Source organism: Nannospalax galili, unplaced genomic scaffold (assembly GCF_000622305.1).
Source record: "Nannospalax galili isolate Female #2095 unplaced genomic scaffold, S.galili_v1.0 scaffold118, whole genome shotgun sequence".
NCBI classification, from domain to species: domain Eukaryota; kingdom Metazoa; phylum Chordata; class Mammalia; order Rodentia; family Spalacidae; genus Nannospalax; species Nannospalax galili.
The window spans coordinates 583,383-597,195 of NW_008340856.1; positions in this window are offsets into that span (position 1 = coordinate 583,383).

Consider the following 13,813-nt stretch of genomic DNA (forward strand, 5'->3'; position numbering starts at 1 on the left):
GGAGGGAGGGGACAAAGGAGAGAGAGGGAGAGAGACACTAAGATACCAGGGACCAGCTGTTCTTTCTTTTTACCACGGCTTTATTCAGGAAGGGAGCAGCCTGCTAGAACGGTATCTTGTGAATTATTTGTGTAGACCAGAGCCCACCCACTTTCATCACCAGCTTTCTTCCAAGTTCTTGAGATTTGAATTCTCTTTTAGAGAGAAGGACGTGACATGCCCATTCAGAGAAGTGCTGAAAATCCCTGTAGATCATTTCTGAAGAAATGGCCCCACCTCACTTTTGGTTCCTTGTATTCTGATTGGCTCACTTGTTTATTCATTCAGCAATCGTTGCTGAGTATCTGCTGAGTTCCAGCCACTGAGCTCACTATCTATTAAAAGAGTAGACACATAACGCTCCATTTCAGCCTGATGCAGGCAGTGATGGAGATCTGCTTGGAATGCAGGGGAGGGGCCCTAACGTGCCACTTGCTGCTACACAAGACCAGTGATGGCCAGCTGATCTAGAGTAAAGCCGTGTGTGAACTGGTGTTCAAGGTCTCTCTTTGTGTAACCACACTGTTTGCTGCACACTTGACTTACTCTGCTGTACATCATGGCTGTGAAAGTAATCACTGACCATAAGAGAATTTCCATTTTTTTAAGGCATTAAGAAAATGAAATATCATTTAAACTGTCTCCCTCATAGAAATGTCAGGAGCTTTCAGGAAGTAGATTTATGCTGTGCATGGCACCACTGGTTAGATCCAACAGCTGAACAAAATGCCATGTAGTACTCCCACAGGTAAGAGGAATTCACCTTTCACATCACCTCAGTGATGCTCATGGTAACAGCCAGTCAAACTTCATTCTGTTCCCTGTCAGCATCTTGGTGATGCTGGTACAAATGGTTTTATTAATTTTCTTAGCACTTAGGTTACTTTTTGTATTAAGAATTCAACTTTAAATGCTGCTACTGTGGGTGTGATCTCTTCTCTATAATCATGCTATTTGTAGGAAAATGGACGGAAAGAAATAGTTTAAATTCAGAAAACCAAATAATGTATGTATGTAAATAAGTATGTGCTTGTGTGTATGTGTGTGTGTGTGTGTGTGTGTGTGTGTGTGTGATATAAAGTGAAAATAGAAAGGAAACTGTGAGGGGGAGGAAGAGGTCTGGGGAGGGGTAAAGGAATACATGTGATAGGAAAGCAAAGGGAGAGACTATTGGGAATGAAGAGAACCAACAAGAGGGAGTAAAGGAGGAGGAGGAGGGGGAGGAGGAGGAGGGCACTCAGGGAGGGGGACAAATAAGGAAAAAAACATGTCAACAAATATTGATGAAAATGCCTTAATGAAACCCATTATTTTGTATGATAACAAAAATCACTAATGAAAATAAATACATACATAAAAATACAGACCACGAAAGAGGAAACTTCACTAATTTCATTTTAAAATTAGTAGCTGGGGATATGAGACCCGTTTAGTTTATTAAGAAGTCTACCTTAACAAATTTTACAGATGTTCTGCTTAGCAATGGTTTGAAGATGTCAGACTGATTGAATTCAGCAAATAATTCAACAGGGTGTAGAGAAAAGTAAGGACTCCAGGATAACCTCAAAGTATCTGCTTCATTGACTGACTGTGCAGTGGGCCAGCCACCCAGAATGAGGAACAGCTTGGAGTGGTGAATATAATGAATGCTGGGTATATCTCTTCAGTTCAGATGCTCGTGTGATATCCAACTGGAATGATCACTGACTGAGTGTCCTGTGTGTGGATGAGGACCAAAACTGAAGGGCTGGAAATATAAGTCATCAGCATTCAGTAGTCCAAACTGAAAGATGAGGGGCTGGAGAGATGGCTCAGCAGTCAAGAGCACGGGCTGCAGAAGACCTGGCTTCAATTCCCAGCACCCGCATGGCAGATAACAACCATCTGTAATTCCAGTTCCATGGGATTCAATGCTCTCGAATAGGTGCACTTACACACATGCAGGCATAACACTCATACATGTAAAAAAAACATTGCAGGATGAGTAAGTCATTGTGGCAGTTCAAGTGTAGTTGGCATGGGGGCTAAAGAGCTTGCTCAGTGGATAAGAATGCTTGCTGTGTTTGGATCTTAGTGGCCCTGCAATCCGTGCCCCTATGACCCCAGCAATGTGGTGGTGGTGGGGGGTGAAAGTGCTGCTGGGACTTTACTGGCTCCAGGTTCAGTGAGAGATACTGCCTCAAAGGGATAGTGTAGAAAATGATAAAGTAGGATATCTGATGTTCTCCTCTGTGCTTACCTGCAACTCTGTGTGTGCATAACACACACACACACACACACACACACACACACACACACACACACACACAAGCAGTTAGAATAGATGCTCTTCAAGGGGCAAACAAACAAACAATGGCCCCAAAATAGAGAAGAAAGGACCATTTGAATGCCTCAGGAGAGACAGTGAACTGGATTAGAACAGAATGTTTCAAAGGAAGGAATATTTAGATGCTGACTATGTCCTGTAAAACTCATTTGTTAAAGCCCTGAACTCCAAATGGACTGACACTTAGATCATGAAACTCTCCAGTCCCCCATTGCTATAAGAAATAAATTCTTATTATTTAAGTGGCACAATCTGGCGTTTAAGAATATTAGCCTCAGTAGGTACAGAGTGTTAAGATGCAAAGAAAGCCAACAAGTTGAGACCTGAACACAATACAGTACATTTTGTTGGATGATGTTAGAGTAAGTTGGCCAAGACAAGTCGTACTTCATGAGTAAAGCAGCATCAAGTTTTCGAGGCAGAGGGGTTGGGAAGAAAGAAGACAGCAGGTGACCTGAAACAACGTTACTGCTTAGGGTTTCAGCTGTTCGGAGCCCAAGAGGAAGTTGGTAGAAAAGTGGAAAGTGTTGGGGAAAGGGGGCAATTGGATGACTGTGTACGTACAAGGGGTAGGGATAGGAAGTTGGCATTCCTGTCTAATAACTTAGTTTTTCCTCATAAAGTACAAGATAGAGTCACCTGATGAGAGAAAGACACAGGGAGAAGGGTGAACAAGTCTTTGGTTCAGAATACGTGTCAATAACTGCTAGTTAGCATTGACTGTCAACTTGACACAGCCTAGAATTACCTGGGAAAAAAGCCTTAATTGAGTAATTGTCTTTATTAGATTGGCCTGACATTCTTGTAAGGGATTGTCTTGACTGCCTCAATTTTTATATGAGGGCCCAGTGTCTGTGGACTGTGCCATTGCCTGGGCAGGTGATCCTGGACTATACCAAGGAAGCTAGCCAAACATGAGCCAGAAAGCAGATCAGAGAGTGAGCTGGCAAGCAGCATTCCTCTATGGCTTCTGCTTTGAGTTTCTGCTCAAGTTCCTGCCCTGGCTCCATGATGGACTGTGAGATGGAAGTGTATGCCAAGTAAATCCTTTCCTCCTCCAAGTTGCTTCAGGTCAGAAATGCTTTATGTTTGATCACAGCAACAGAAGAGGGACTAGAACAAGCCAATGGGAGAATCCTTCTCCCAACACACTAAAGGTAAATAATAGAACTTCTTAACCTAGGCATCAGTGGCCCAGCTAGGTTCAGAGAATTTGTATTTGTAATAATCTGGGTTTTCCCAACAACCCTTGGCTTTAGAAGTAGAGAAAGTAGTTAGGGCATATTGATACTAAATGGGCATTTTGTAAGACAGGCAAGGCAGAAGGACAGAGGTTCAAGGTTCTGGTTAGAGAACAATTCAGCAAATGTGTTCTACAAGGGAAAAAAGGTCAGAGAACAGACCACAGCATAGCTGATATACTATGCACATGGGGAGGGACGAAAGGAGAGGGGAGTGGGGTAGCCAAGGGCTGGATTCATGGAGGGCAGTCCATCTGCTCTGGTGACTGGGTTGCTCTAGTTTAATCCAGAGTAAAGCAGTGATCAAGGGCTTGGCTCTAGAAGTGGAAGGCCGAGACAAAGTAGAGGTGATAGAGTCATAGCCGAGAAGGTCAACACAGCTGGCTGAGTCACCTCCTTGGACACAGGGCTCTCACAGAGCAACATTAGAAAACTCGGTAAGAGGGAAAGTCACAGTCTGAGTCTAAGTGGTCAGTGACTGAGAGGGCAGGCCAAGAAGTGGGAAGTTTAAATTTACTGGATAGTGACAGAGGGGGGTCGACTGTGTTGCCTTCTAAAAGGTGGCATAGGAGGAAGTTCTAACAAAACTATTTATGCTCCTTGTATTGCCTTCTCATTGACCTCACTCAGGGCATGGGGAGAGCCACATGGGGAATTATAGGATTTAGCTCACATTATAAATAGGACCTATATTTTAGTGATGGGATTTATAAATTGTGGGTGACAGACTGTGAGTGAACTGCCCTGACCATAGAATTTGTCTACACTTCTAAGTGAGTGAGTACATAAAATTAACTACCAGGGAAACTGCCTGGCCCAGGAAGCTTCATCAGTGTGATGGAACCGTGCGCACTTCCCTGAGGCCTTTTAGGATGAGGAGGAGACCTGAAGCCACCCTAGGAATGGCATCCCTTAGCAGCCAACCTTTCTCATCCTGGGAAGGCAACGAACAATGGGGTTTTTCTTCCATGGAGGTTACTAGCTCAGTGGTCTCCCAAGCTGAAAGTTCACCAACACTCAATGTGGCTGAGGCACAGAAAATGTTATTTAAGAACAAAGCAGGAGCTGGAGAGATGGCTCTCGGGAGCACTGTCTGCTGTTGCAGAGGATCAACCCACACGGTGACTAGCAACTCCAGTTCCCGGGAATCTGAGCCCCTTTTCTGGCCTTTGTGGGCACTGAATGCACATGATGCACTTACACACATGCAGGCAAAACCCTCATACATATAAAATAAAAACAAATTATGAATCAAAAATAAAAACAAACAAAACAAAACAGCTTTAAGAAAATATGTTCATTCATCAAGGTTCAGAAGCAGGACCTTAGGTCTTGTTCTTGCCTTAATATAGAGAAACCATGGGGAATTATCATCTCAATGTGGATATGAAAATAGGAAGTGTTTTGATCCATTCCTGCTGCCTTGAACTAGATCATTAATAATACGGATTTGTCTCTTAATTCTGGAGACTGAGAAGGCCACGATCAGGGAACTGGAGGGCTTATTATTCATGCTTCTAGGATAGGTCCTTGCTCCTGTATCCCCCCCAAAAGGATAAATGCTGTGCCCTCACATGAAGGGAAGCTTGAGGCAGCTCTGTGGTGTTCCTTTATAAAGACACTAATCACAATTCTAAGTGCCATTGTCATGACTTAAGAACTTCCTAAAGGCCCTGCCTCCTATGTCACCTTGATGATAGGTTTCGACACTCATATTCATATCATAGGAGGAAATTTGAAGAAAGATAATATGCCATCCATCCCTCCTCTGTGAGCTACTCACAGCCACCTGAATCATACTTTTGGCTGGTTTTAAAGCCAGGATTGGGAGGAGAGATGGCCTATTGGTTTGTCCACACCAGGAGGGAGCAACGGATAGAATACTGCTAGATCACAGCTGATGGTAGGATCTTGGTAAGGCCCCCAAGGGAGATATGCTACAACAGGCCACCCTGCTCTTCCTGGGACAGGCTCACAGCTAGCCATATGTGAATGGAAGCCCCAGATGATTCTCTTTCCCAGATTATTCAGGACTTTATCCTTTATCCTTTGATAAATGTGTTCATTTTGACTTAGGCACAGTAAGGCCTTTTAATAGTGGTAACTCTTACTCAGCATAACTTGGAGGATATATGTTTGCCAGCGGTTTCCTTATGGAGGAGGCAGAACCCAAGAAGGCATGAGTTTGAACATTGTGCTGGGGTGGGGGCTAATAATGGATACAGAGATATCTGATGTACAATGCCTGATTTATCATTAGTGCTCCATGAGTATTGATTGAATATATATTGCAATTTGGGTAATGAAAGGTTTTCTATATTTCTTTTTTCCTCATTTTCTTCTATTCTTGGTCTGTTCACATAAAATATTTAAGTTGGATCCTTGTTCTAAAATTAAAAGCTCAGGTTAGAATAAATGTGCAAAAATGAATCACATGCACCCGAGTAGTTCTTAGACTGGCTGAACAGAGAACACAAGCATGAGTACATTTCAAGGTCACAGTAAGCTGTTTTGTTTTATTTATACCCTATTGATAATGACCTTTATTTATGGTGAAAAGACTATCCTTGTATTTACTACCAATTCTGGCTTTTATATTCATCCCTGGTCACTCATGAATTTATAAACTCCAAATCCCAGGCAGCACCAAAACATCTTTTAATTAATTAATTTTATGGATACGAATGTTTAGTCTGCATATAAATGCATCATGTGTAAGAAATGGCCATGGAAGTCAGAGGAGGGTATCATTGTCCCTGAAAGTGATGGATGATTGTTAGCCATCATGTGGGTGCTGAGAACTGGATTTGGATCCTCTGCAAGAGCAGCCAGTGCTCTTGACCACTGAACCATCTCTTCAGCACCCCCTAAGCATCTTTACAAAAAGATTTTAAAAAAACTTTTATTTTATGTGTATGAGTGTTTGTCTGTCTGTATATACACCATGTGTGAGCAATGCCAGAGGAGGCATCAGATCCTGTGGAACTTGAGTTACAGATGATTATGCACCTGCCATCAGAGCATTTTTCTCATAATCCTGTGCTGTGATTTGGATGTTCATCCCCTTTCAAACTCATGATGAAATTCAATTGTTGCAGAAGTAATTGTGATAGCATTACAAGGTGGAACCATTAAAAGGTAATTAAGCAGCACAAAACAGTGCGAGACACCACACCCAACAACAAAAAAAAACCTGATGACTTTTTATTAAAATCAAGTGTTTTCAAGAAGTCTTCATAGAGAAGTGGATTGTGGACAATGCCAAGACTGGGAGAGCAATGCCACATTCAATAGATCATCTCTGTTTTCCTTGGTTGTAGGAGTGGGTCACTGTGAGGGTCTGTTACAAATTGCATTGGACAGCTGGGGTGAGTTATATTTAGTGGTGAGAGAGGAAGAACTTCCAAAGATAGAATTTGTGCCCAAGCTCTGTGCAACTTCATACTTGGAAGCAACTGGCAAAATGGGATGGGGGCTCTAAGCCAGAACAAACATGTCTGCAGGGGCCAAAGCAGGAGGGCTGGAGGTGGCAGCAGATCACATCGTAATGCATTGGAAAGACCTTTGTGGGGATTTGCATTCAGTCCTCATGCCTCTTCCTGTGGTGTTTACAACAGGAAAACTCATTTCCTTTCTTGTTTTGTCTTTTCCCTCAGTTCCTGACTCCTCTTGCCCCCATGACTTATAATGTAGGAAGTAGTGGTGGAAATCATATTTGCAACCAGTTACACATAGGAGTGTGGCATTAACATGAAAAAAACTGTCCATTCCCCTGTCCATTGGGTCCTCTCTCTGGCTAGCATGTTGCCTGCAATTTCCCAATAAGAAGAAGCATTTCCTTGGAAAGCCTACATGAATGAGCATATCTGAGACCTGGAGAGGCAGTGCCAGATCTGGTTGTAGTGATGAGCTGACACCTGGGATCAGCCTTGGTTAGTCAAAGGCTTATTGGAATGGGTCCAATGCCTCTTGTTTCTCTCCATCCTGCTTTCTCCTCTTAGAAGAGTCACCACAAAACTCATTCATGAGTGGGCATCATCCAAGGATGGCTTCTAAGGGGGCCTTACACCCCATCAGATGTTCAGGGAAGATAAGATGGTCTCATGCAAGGTTTTAGACCATCAAAGTGTTGGGAAAAGAAGTTTTGTTGCTATTGTCTGAGAGGATGAAGAGCTTCCTAGAGGCAGCCTGACTTCTTTGATGAAGTTTAGAAACTGACTCTTGGTGTCTCAGGCAACATGCAACCCTGAAGGCAAATTTTAGCAATTTTCGGTGTGTGTGTGTGTGTGTGTGTGTGTGTGTGTGTGTGTGTGTGTAGTGTGTGTAGGTAGGTAGGTAGGTACATACTCTTAATAGACTACATTTTTAGAGTAATGTCAAGGTCACAGCAAAATTGAGTTGGAAGGCACATACTCTTGCCTCTCATACTATGAAAATCCTACACCAGAGAGGTATATTTGTTAAGAATTAATGAGCATATATTGGCATATCATAATTATGTAGAGTCCCTAGTTTAAATCAGGGTTCACTGTTGCATGTTGTGTGACTTTGGACAAATATATAATGCATGTGCCTACCACTATAGTGTTCATGCAGAGTAATTTCACTACCCAAAAGCCTTCTATGCTTCACATATTCATTCATTCTTTCTCTCTTATCCCTGGCATCTGCTGATTCATTTAATATCTCCATCATTTCATCTTTTCCAGAATGTCATATAGTTAGAATTATATATTTAGTAGCTTTTTTGAGCCTGTGCCTTTCACTTAAGTAAGTGTGTTTAAATTGTCTCCTCTTCATGTCCTGATCACTTATTTGTGTTTAGCAAATAGTCTAGATGAATCAATTAAAAGAGATAAATTTTTATAATGAATAAAAACTAACCAAAATCCAAGTATATGTTGTGTACAAGAAACATACTTTAAGTATAAAGACACATTTAGATTATAAGTAAAAAGGACTAATATGACCATGCTCACATTAATCAAAAGAAATGGAATTAGCTATGTTAATTTCAGACAGAGTAGACTTTAGAACACAAAAAATGTCAGGCATTAAAGAGGGGCATTGAGGAGCTGGAGAGATGGCTCAGTGGTTAAGAGAACTGACTGCTCTTGTAGAGGACCCGGGATTGATTCCTAGAATCCACATGGTGGCTAACAACTGTTTGTAACTCCAGTTCCAGGTGATTTGACCCCTTCTTCTGACTTCCATGGGCATTACACGACACAGGTGCACTTACACACATGCAGGTAATACACTAATACCCATAAAAAACAAATTAATTAAAAGAGGGGCATTGAATGGTGGTAATTATCAAGGAAGACATAACAATCCTTATACATATGACCATAACAACAGAGCATTGAAATGCACAAGACATTGATGATGAAATGATTACTGAAACAGTTTGAGATCTAATATAGTATTATTATTTTGAATTAATTTCTGTTATCCTTTTTGTGTTTTCCTGTTTTTATTCTTTTGTGATTTCAAGTAAATGTTTTATATTATTCTATTTTCTCTTCTTTCTGAGTATATCAGTTATGAATCTTTTTTCAAAGGTTTTTCAGTGGTTGCCCTAGTGTTTTCAACACAGATTTACAATGAAGTCCAATTCACATATACAAACATTATATACATACTTAATTGAATATATTGTTGTTATTATTTTAATTATTTGTTAGATCCATTAGAATTTCATCTTTGCTATATGCTATATTCAGAAAATATTTTTTCTTTTAGTTGTGGGTCTGAGCCCTTAACAACTGAACCATCTCTCAAACCCTCAAAGAATGCCTTAAAAAATATCCAAACTCAAGAGATAAAAAGGTTAGGTGCATTCTTAAGTCCCAAGCAGTATAGTCCATCACCTTTGTCAGAAAAGGAGACAAAGGGTGTGGTACTTAGTGTTTGTGAAGTAAATAAGCTATGAAATAATGGCCCAGCCCTCACTGTCAAAATTAGGGGCTGGAAAATGGACATTTATCAAGTAAATGCTTAATTGGTGCCTTCTCTGACTCAGGTGTATTAACTGCAGTCGATACTTGTGTATCTCCATTAGCTGATAGGTAGGGGCATGTTCCTTAAAGTCAGAACACTGCTTTCACTGATTGGTTTTGTTTTTAGAAAATTAGAAAAGTTAGTTAATAATACAGATAGAGGGAACACAATCCACAAGATCCCCCACCTCACTTCTGACCCCAACTACAAGTTTGGGAGAGGGATGTTTGTACCCATACACAAGGCACACTGTTGCAACCAATACATAAAACAAATACTACTGAATATAAAGATACAGATTAACTCCAACACAACAGCAGTGGATGAAATCAATACCCAGCTCTCACCAATAAACAGGTCACCCAGGGAAAAATATAAACAGAAAAATGGTTGCATTAAATGGCATCACAGATCAAGTCATTCCATCTGAACACTGAAGAATATTCATTCTCAGCAACCAGTAGAACTGTCTCAATAGCTCATATAATAGAACACAAAGCAAGCTTTAAAAAAATATTTCATGTGTATGACTTTATTGTCTGCATGTGTGTAAGTGCATCTGTGCTGTGCAGTGCCTGTGGAGGTCAGAAGAGGGCGTTGGATCCCCTGGAACTGGAGTTGCGGATGGTTGTTAGCTACCATGTGAGCTCTGGGAACCAAACCTGGGTCCTCTGCAAGAACAGTTAGTGCTCTTAACTATTGAGCCATCTCTCCAGCCCCACAAAGCAAGTATTAACAAATACAGGAACTTGAAATAATTTCTTGTGTTCTCTAAGACTACAATGAAATAAAACTGTAATTCAAAAGAAGGAAACACTATGCAACGTGCATGAACTCATAGAGATTGAATTACACATTATTGAATGATGAATGGTCTTTGAAGAACTTGAGAAGGAAATAAAAAAAATTCCTAGAACTGAATGAAAATGGAACTGGATGAAAATGAAACTAGTTCAATTAAAGTGAAAACAAAATGTATCAAAATTTATGGGATGTAATGAAAGTATCCCTAACAGGAAACCTCATAGCTACAAGTATCAACATAAAAAAATTAGAGAAATCTCAAAAAAAAAAGCCACCCAACTCTTACTCTGCAGAAAAATCAACTCTAAATGGATCAAAGACTTTAATATGAGAAATTAAACTCTGAAACTGCAAGAGCAGTCAGTGCTCTTAACTGCTGAGCCATCTCTCCAGCGCCTGTCCTTAACTTCAGTTCCAGGAGAATCAGACACCCTCTTCTGACCTCCACAGCATTGCACGATGCGGGCGCATTCATACGTGCAGGCAATACATTCATACACATAAAATTAAAATAGTAAATAAAATATATTTTAAAAATTCTGAAACCGTTAGAGGGAAAATTAGGGAAAACACTGCAAGATATAAGGATAAGCAAGAACTTGCTGAATAAGACTCAAGTTGTTCAGGTAATAAGGGCAACAACTGGCAAATGAGATGTCATAAAATTAAAAAGCTTCTGCACAGCAAAGGAATAAATTGAGTGAAGAAAAAGTCTACAGAATAAGGAAGAAGTTTTTATAGCTATGTATGTATCAGAGGATTAGTATGTAGAATATGTAAAGAACTCAAAAAACCTAAACAAGTGGTCAAACAACTCTGTCAATAAATGGGCTAATAAAATGAGCAGACAGTTCTCAAAAGATAAAGTACAAATAACCAATAAACATGAAAAATTATTCAACTTCACTAGCCATCAGAGAAATGCAAATTAAAACTACTTTGAGATTTCATCTCACTCCAGTCAGAATGGCAGTCATTAAGAAAACAAATGCAGACAAAAGAGAACCCTTATACACTTCTGGTCAGAATGTAAAGTAGCCTAACCACTATAGAAATCAATATGTAGGTTTCAACTTTAGTGAGAGACCCTGTCTCAAAGACTAAGGTGGAGAGTGATAGAGGAAGGTACCTGATGTCAACCTCTGGCCTCCACAGCACAGGCATGTGTACCTGTGGCACACAATCAATCAAAACAGACCTACCGTATGACCCAGATATAGCACTCCAAGAGTATTTACCCAAAGGACTCCAAGTCGGCATATCACAGAGATAGTTGTACATCAATGTTCTGTGTACCACTGTTCACAATAGCTAAGTTATGGAATCAATTTAGGTTATCTGCCTACAGAAGAATGAGTAAATTGTGACACTATACAAAACAGAATTTTATTTAGTCCTAAAGAATGAAATTATGTAATTATGAAACTATTCATTTTCAAGAAAATGAATGCAACTGGAGATAATCATATCAAGCAAATTTTGTCTCATAAAGACAAATATCATATGTTTCCTCTCATTTGTAGTTACCAGATTTTATACAGATACATAAAATGATTTATGTGCATATGACATAAAAGTAAAAAGAAACTTAGCGGAACAAAGGGTACTAATGTCAGGGGGGAGGAAAGTGACAGGGAGGGGAAGAGGGTACAGGGGAAGTGTGCTCAAAGTATATTATCTGTTGATATGAAAGTGTCTATATGTAATGCTCTATGATGTACAATGAAAAGCCAGAGCATAACAATAAATAACAAAAAGAAAATTGATTAAAAGATTAAAGGAGAAAGACTGCTCATCTGAATATATCAGGAAGGCATTTGGTAAAATTATATACCTATACATGATTAAACACTTTTGTCATATGATGAATATAAAGAATTTCCTTGCCTTGATAAAAAGAATCTATAAAGTGGACAAAGGTGGCATAGTTTTCTCTATTTATGATTATTCTGGAACTCATAGTCAATTAACTGAAAAAAAGAAATAAAAGCTCTAATAATGAAATGAAATGAAATGAAATGGAATAATAAACTGGAATGAGAGATGTTTCATATACAATATAATAACATCGTCTATGTTGATAAAAAGGATTGTCAGAAGTGATAAATGCATTTGGAAGAGCTCTGTATATAAAGTCCAAATATCAAAGGAACCATTTATCAAAAGAGCAACAATTCTAGGACTGGATCTTGCAGCCTCATGAAGAAAGTGTGAGATTTCGCTGAAGTATAGGGAAGATCTTTGAAAAGGAGTGTACCGTATTCATAGATACAAAGTCAAGTTTGTCATGAACACAAAATTTTGATAGGTTCAGTACAGTTCTAATTCATGTAAGTTGATGATTCCTAAATATATATGCAAAATCAAAATGCCACATAGCCTAGATAGCACTGAAGAACGTAGAAGAGTTATTATACAAAAAAAATGATGGTTTCGTCCGACATTAGAACAGTAAAGGTAGAATGATATTTATTTGGGGACAGACAAGTCAACTGAAAGATCAGAAGGCAGCACTGAGAAGCTGTCTACATTCACAAGAGTGTAGACTATCACATCACAATGGAGCTTGAATCACTAAATATCACTTTTCCATATAGTAAAGATGAAATAGGAATTCTAATCTTACCTGTGAATTTAAGCATAAGGGAAACTGCAATGTATTTATCAAGTATTGAGTAGATGAAGGAGATAAGCAGATGCTAGAGACACTGTCAAATTAGCACATAGTTCAAGAATGAAAAAGGCATATTGCTCAGATTTATAGCTTAGTCCCTCTCCCCCAAAAATCCTAAAACAAATCAGTTAAAATTTTTTTCCTCCTGAGGAATGGCACTAAATGTCAGGTAAGGAAGCCTAAGTTCTTATATTCTCTTCTAAAAAATGTATGCATAAATAAAAGAAAACAGGGTTAAAGGAGGTGGCTCAGTTGGTAAAATGCTTGCTGTTTAAGTATGTGGATATGAGGTTGATCCACAGCACCCACATAAGAAGTTAGGGATGGTGGTACACATTTGTAATCTCAGTACTGGGGAAATGAAGGTGAGTAGCTCCCCCAGGGCTTGTGACCAATCCTAGTCTACTTGGCAAGTTCCAGATCAGTGAGAGATTCTGTCTCAAAAAACAAGGTGAGGGGTTGGAGAGATGGTTCAGCAATTAAGAGCATTGGCTACTCTTACAGAGGACCTGGGTTTAGTTTCCAACACCCACATGGTGGCTAACAACTATCAGTAACTCAAGTTACAGGGGATCCAATGCCTTCTTCTGGCCTCCATAGGCATTGCATATACCTGGTACATTTAATATACATACATACATGCAAGCAAAACATGCACATAAAATAATTAATTAAAAGACGAGATGAGGACTGGAGACATGGCTCAGTGGTTAACAACACTTGCTG